The sequence below is a fragment of the Sceloporus undulatus genome, chromosome 2 (genome assembly GCF_019175285.1).
Source record: "Sceloporus undulatus isolate JIND9_A2432 ecotype Alabama chromosome 2, SceUnd_v1.1, whole genome shotgun sequence".
Taxonomy (NCBI): Eukaryota; Metazoa; Chordata; class Lepidosauria; order Squamata; family Phrynosomatidae; genus Sceloporus; species Sceloporus undulatus.
The window spans coordinates 48,518,804-48,524,247 of NC_056523.1; the positions used below are offsets into that span (position 1 = coordinate 48,518,804).

The 5,444-nt window shown below is 39.7% G+C and overlaps 1 long non-coding RNA gene across 1 annotated transcript; it reads right to left on the reverse strand.

Moving 5' to 3' along the window:
• Positions 1-1,776: 1,776 nt before the first annotated feature.
• Positions 1,777-5,392, reverse strand: LOC121920479. The gene is made up of 3 exons (XR_006101726.1): positions 4,305-5,392; positions 3,635-3,763; positions 1,777-2,930 (listed from the first exon to the last, which is right to left on the reverse strand). It is a non-coding gene; the product is annotated as an uncharacterized LOC121920479 (long non-coding RNA).
• Between the last annotated feature and the right edge of the window lie 52 nt (positions 5,393-5,444).

Below are 5,444 nucleotides of genomic sequence, written 5' to 3' on the forward strand. Positions count from 1 at the left end.
CAACTAGAAAGAAGCTGACTAAAACAGAAGCACCCTGAACTCTTAATCTAGCCAATTTCACGCCTCCTTAGATGCTTGGAGAGCAAGATGTGTGGCTGCAATTAAATGTTGCAAACAAAGCAAAGTGTCTCCTAATTCCTCCTCAACAAGTGTTCTCCTCCATTATCCCTACACTTATCAAACTTCCAGGTTTGTTTTCCTTACAGATGGATGCTTCCCCCTCAAACAAACTTGGCAGGTTAGTGATAAAACTAAGGTGGTTGAGCTAAAGAGGGACAATGGATTCTTACATCTTAAATCTGCAGTGCAAAAAAAAATCCATATTTTAAAATAGATTTATTCATTCCAGTCATAACTTCTTATAGGCATGAGCTTGGCTATTCTGTCAGTGGGGACCAGGAGGTAATTTCAATAACAGGCCACTTCAGTGAAGTAGGTGGAAAGCCACGCTTTTGTAAGAGTTCTGCATATTCACAGAACACGCAGTATAATTTGAATTGCTTTAATAGACAGTTTAAAAAAAACACCTTAATATACATATAGGCTGATCCAGATTGATTTGTGTGCCAAAATTAGCTCAGAACTAGCTCAGAGAATGAGACAGTCGTTCGGTGGGAGATTCCAGCAGTATGTAATTTCTTCATCTCTGTATTACAGGGCAGTGTGGTGTACCCAGCTATATGATAATTACCTGTTAATCTGTCACCCAGACAGGATGCTCTCTGATGATTCAGTGATGATTGGTGTAACTCAATCTCAATTGGTGGACATGACACATAGGAATCAAGGTTAACAGGATTCTGGGCCTATCATACATTTTCAGTTGCAAAATATGATAAAAATAGTCTAAGGAATTAATTTTTTTAATGGGGTACATGACTCAGGAGCAGAGCTAGCAACAAAAAAATTGTGACTTGACTGGTAAATTTTCATCATAATTTTTAGAGGTAGGGGTAAATGTTTTCCCCCAGTGATCTTTAAGGCAACTAGTGACTCAAAAGCACAGAAGTAAATTAGTATTACTTTTCTGTTTTATAAGACAAGGCACAATTTGGGGATTTTAAAAAATGAAAGTATGGCATCTTCCTTTTTACAGTTCGAAGGACAGCTTAGGGAGACCTTTTGGCAAAATGTCAAGACGTGCAGTTAATAACAACCTCATTTGAAAAATCAGCTTCATGATGTGTTCACCTTTACTGTGAAATATGACATTGTATTTTGGGATGGTTGCAGCTAGTGCCGATTATACCAGTTGCTGAATGCCGAGTGTGTGGGGGGGGGGGAGGAGAGAACAAACATCCATATCAAAAATGAGGCCGCAGTTGCTTGCAACTGTCTGTCATTCCCTCTACTTCAATCACCCATGCCTTTTGCCTCCAGAAATAGTAGCATGAAGGACACCTTTCTGTGAGGGTGGCTTTTTCTTCTTTTGACACCCTTTTCCATAACATTTTCTCGCCTATCCTGCACTCACTGCGACAGCTGAAGCTGGTGATCTGTTGCCTCCTAGAGCATTGCTTGCTTGCTTGTGGATTCAGGTCTATACTTAATAGAGCCTCCCCGACCTCTAGCCTTGCTTCTGGTTCTCCCATTCGGGCACTCTTTTCTGGAGTGTGCAGCACTCTCGCTGCGGACGGGCCGCCATTGACGAGGATTGCTGCGCAGGCGCAGAATAAACCCATTTGTGTGATTCGCAGAGACCACGAAGAAGAAACACCTCTCCCTTTCTGAATGAGCAAAGAGACACTGTAAACGTCTCTCAGATGAGGCTTTTATTCTTAGAAGAAGTTCCACTGTGTGCAACAATATATACTTCAACACCATCCACACTAGTAACAACTCACTCGTCACTACTCTAGCAAAGGCTCCGTGAGGCCTGCTAGGCTTTGCCTCTCCCTCTGGTCTCACAAAGAACCCAGCCTCCCTGCCTGATAGACTTCTCAAACTGGCAGCATTCTGCAGGACTTTACAGCACTTTCTGACTATCTTTTTGATGTCACTTTCTCTTTAAATGCCCAATCATTATGGCTCACAGTAACCCTTTAATGCCTGGTTACTATTAAAACCCACATTGTACATTTTCCTTGTGATTCTATAGCCCAACAGGACTGACTTTAAAGACTGACTTTGACTGGCTAATTTTGAAAGCTGCTGTCCTAAGAAATTGGTCGCTTTGTGACTTTTACAGCCAAGACCTCTAGAACAATAAAATGGTGTTATACTCTGAAATAATATTGTCATATAGGTCAGTATGGCAGCAGGTAGAGAGGTGTGAATATGGGATCCAGCCTAGCACTAGACATGGCACAGTGCAGCTCAGTGACACTGGCTGGGCCCAAGGCTATTGCAACAGTTGCTGCAATTGGCACTGACATCAAATGGCTACCTTCTTTCCCAAGAAGTGTTTTGAAATGCTTTCAAGTTGGGAAAAACTTGTGTAGGAATCTCTTAAAATTAAAAGAAAACAGAAAACTTAATATCCAAAATGCTGGTCCATTTTAATCGCTGTGTTTTAAGATCTGCTTTGAGTGATTTTCAGGAGTCTCCTTGGAGTTTTAGCCACTTGACATGATATTTTCATGTCATTCTAACTGATCAGGTTGAGTACAAGTCATCCAATCTTCTTATGAAACAGACATTCTTTAACTTGGTCTCATGCTGCATCAAGAGCAGCAGGGGATCAAAAAAATAAAATGGCCAGAAAACTCAAAGCAATGTTGTAACAAAAGGGAAAGAATTCACAAAATTTTGAAATATTTCCAGGGTGGACATATGACATCTGGCTGTAGGGACTGGTCCCCTGTAATTCATTAGCAGCACAAAGAAAATAGCCAAGTGAAGGATTCTAACCTCAAAACTCAATTTTGCTGTAAATGGATCATCCTCTTCAAGCTCCTCAGCTTTGTAAAGAATTGTCATTGTCTGTGCACCTAGGGATGTTTGTTAGGGATGAAACATGACTCCAACATATACATCATGTGTCTGCATGGTGTTGCAAAGGTAACATTATAGAACCACAATGATATCATAGTACTTGTTTCTACTCTCATATCAAATTTTAGCAATTTCTGGATTATGACTTTTTAAAACTGTAAACAAGCATTTACAGTACCTAGGCACAGAAGCACCATCTTGATGAACAGTAGGAAATAATAAAAATGTGATACATTCATGTTATTAAATAGTCCCATGGCTAAGTTATTACTCTTATCTTTTCAAAGTTCCTTAATATTATCTTAATTCTTTTTCATCTTCAGTTTTCTTTTGTGTATTGTTGCACACTGCATCCTATCTTAAAAATAGATTTCATCTTCTGTGGCTTCATGCCTTTATACAGCCAGCAATACTAGAGTCTGACAGTGAAAGGAGCACCTAACCTATAAAAATGACAAGAATCAGCAATGCTATCAATAATGATGGATTGCAAAATAAGCCCAAACTACTGCTCCTTTGCTGGAGGATGTAATAAACAGAAAGCAATTTCTTGAAAATAAAGCAAACAATTATTTTTAGCCTTTACATTTTGATTTGTTTGTTGAAGAAGGTTTAAAAATATATTAAGACTGTTTAGGATAGCTATATATTTGACTCAGTGACACATTTTCCAAGGGAAGTGCCAGGAGTGGAAGGATACCGTTACTCATCTGTTCTTGCCATTTACTATCTCTTTTGTTTCGTCTTGGTACTTCCAGGTCAATTAGAGCAACTGCTTCTTCGTCAGTGATCTCTTCCTCTAAATAGAACTCAACCAAGTGCAAGATGTCTGAAAAAAGTACAAGTTAAAAGGGAAAGGACAGTTACTTGTCAGAACCTTTACAAATAACTGGTATGTCCACTCACACTGGCCTTGGTTATAAAAGCTCAGGGTGGCTATAAGAACTCATATGGTAAAACTATACAGTTCCACATACACACGCATACACACATTCTTAGTTCAAACTTCCATTAGTAAAAGACTTCATATATTTGATTAACAGACCTGAAAAATGCACAATGAAAGCAGTTTTCACTCCCTTTTCATGCTCCCCTCCCCTTCTCCCACTGGGCTCAAAAAGCTATTCAGTTGTTTTTTTCCGGGGGAGAAGCATTAGTGTCTGTATTGGGGTATTAGCTGTGAAAAAAATTACAATGACTGAAGAACATCTTTACATGTTGTCAAACCTGAGAAACAGGCTGATTTGTACAGTTAGGAAGGCAGAGAAGGTCCAGCACTAAACTGCTCATTCTAATTTCAACAATATAATTTGAAAATGTAGAGATACTAGTTACTTTTTACTGATATAAAGTGTAATCTTTCAACGCACCGTAAGATGAAGCTGCAAAGACAAAGGGCTGCCTACAGTTAATACAGACATTTCCGAGGTTGTTCAGCAAAGGGTTGTGGGTGGAACACCTGTAACATAAAGGCACAAGCTCCTGAAAAGAAACACAAAGTTGCAAGTGACTAACGATCAACAAATTAACACAGTCTGAGTAGTCTTGGTGGTATTATTCTTGGATGGGCACCAATCTGAGAACTCTCTCCCTTACTTATTTCCTATGGTCTTAGGAACCAAGACAAAGTCCAGGAAATGGTTGGGAGTCACCACAACATGAGGAACTGTATTAAAGGGTCGCGCCATTAGGAAGGTTGAGAATCACTGCTTTATAGCCTTCTATTCTACACTGGAAAAACACTGTTCCAGGAATATCAGACAACCTTACAAGGTAGCTTCCAATGTAATCCACCAACACTTGTCTAAGTGTGGGATGCACTCTTTGGATTCTAGCCACTGTGTCTGAGTCGTCATCAGTTATATATTTTATTTATTTAACAACTTATCACCATTTAAAACTATATACATAATAAATCAGTACATCAGAAAGCATCAGCAATTGTAAAAAAGACTGAATAGAGTTAGCCCTTTGTATCGTGGAGATCCTGTTCTGTTCTAAATACACTCACCGCTGATGACAAATTCCATGGGACCTCAGGTCCTATTCTCATCAATGGTGTGCAATGTGCATATGACCTTGTTAGCATGGCCACTTGCATGCAGCACCACTGAAGAGAACTGGGCAGGGTCATCCACAGATGCTTCGATTTGTGGGTGGCAAGCCTGCATAAAGGTGGTGTATGATGTGTGCATGACCATGTTGGCATGGCTGCTTGCATGCACTGCCATTGGAAGAGAATGGGGCAGGGCCATCCACAGATGCTCCAATCTGCAGAGAGCAAACCCACAGAAAGGAAAAGCTGACTATATGTACAAATATTTGTGTTCTAAAAGAAGCACAAGTAGCCATGTTGGCCACAAGAATAATGTCAAAAGCTGTATCTTGATTTCATTGTTAGTCCAATAAAAGCTTAATTTCTTGGCCTTCTTGTTTAGCCTAATAAAGATTTTGGAATCCCTATGCCTGTTACCCCTTAAAATGACTTAAATTCAAGACGCTAATGGAGC